Consider the following 1221-nt stretch of genomic DNA (forward strand, 5'->3'; position numbering starts at 1 on the left):
GATGTCTTATATCAGGATATGAGATTTTGGTCATATTGCACAGGCCTAGCCAGGAATGAGGAAAAGAGGAAGATCACAGATGATGTAGTTAGGGAGACATGCAGTGTGACAGAAAAGGATGCTATGGATAGGCTGAGATGGAGGCAGATCACCCACTGAAAAAACCCCTAAAGGTAACAGCAGAAGTATGCTAGTACTTGCTAATAAAATCCAGATCAGATGTGACCATATTTGGATTGGAAAGAGGGGCTGACAGGTTATAAAATAATACTCCAGCTAATATTCTTTTGGCAAGAAAAAAACAGGCTCATTACAGCACAAACTTCATAGGGCAAGTCAACTTCATTGAATCTTTCTTTTTAAGCCATCCCACTACAGGTTTGGTGTTGTGTATGGGATCATTGTCCTGATGCATGACCTAATTTAATTCAAACCTTTAGATATGGGACAGATGTCCTCACATTTGACTTTTTTGGTTTTTACAAATATGTATGGGCAAACAACTTAACATTGGCCTCATCTGTGCGTTTGTTCAGATGCAACTTTTTCTAATTGTACTTTTAACATGTTAAGCGAGGCCTGTAGAGTCTGAAATGCAGCTCTTGGGTTTTTTGTAATTTCTCTTAGCATTCCATGGTTTGACCTTTGGGCTGAATTTGTTGGCATGTACCAAAGATTTTGGCATTGTATTAACACAAAGCTGCATGCTCCAGATCAGCAAACTGACTTTTTTTCTGATTCTCATAGAGATTATAACACATTTATTTTCCAAAGAAGATGAACCCCAATTCTGTCTTTGACCAGCAGCTTCAAGATGTTTTTTCCCCATGTTTATACAAATGCCAAAAGAGTGAATTTTCAGCACTGTAGAAACTGGTTTCAAAATGCATTTTCCATGAGCTTTGTTTTAGTGCACACTGCACCATTAAGTCAGTTAATGTGCAACTGAAAAAAAACTTAAAACAAAACAAAAACAAAACAAAAAAAACCCTTTAGAAATCACGTTTTTAGGCAGTCGACAGATATGGTGGGAGCACACAAACCTCTCACAGACATTTAGCCTTTTTTTCTTTCTGTACACACTCTCCTTTTGGTCTCTTCCAAGAAATAGTAAGAAAACAAACATTAGTTTGAAGTTTAGATCTAATCTCAAACATGGCATAAACTGGAAACCAGTGTAATATAAAACACGTACATACAGTGGGGCAAAAAAGTATTTAG

Source organism: Haplochromis burtoni, unplaced genomic scaffold (assembly GCF_018398535.1).
Source record: "Haplochromis burtoni strain Fernald_Lab_line unplaced genomic scaffold, NCSU_Asbu1 Contig_736, whole genome shotgun sequence".
Lineage (NCBI taxonomy): Eukaryota > Metazoa > Chordata > Actinopteri > Cichliformes > Cichlidae > Haplochromis > Haplochromis burtoni.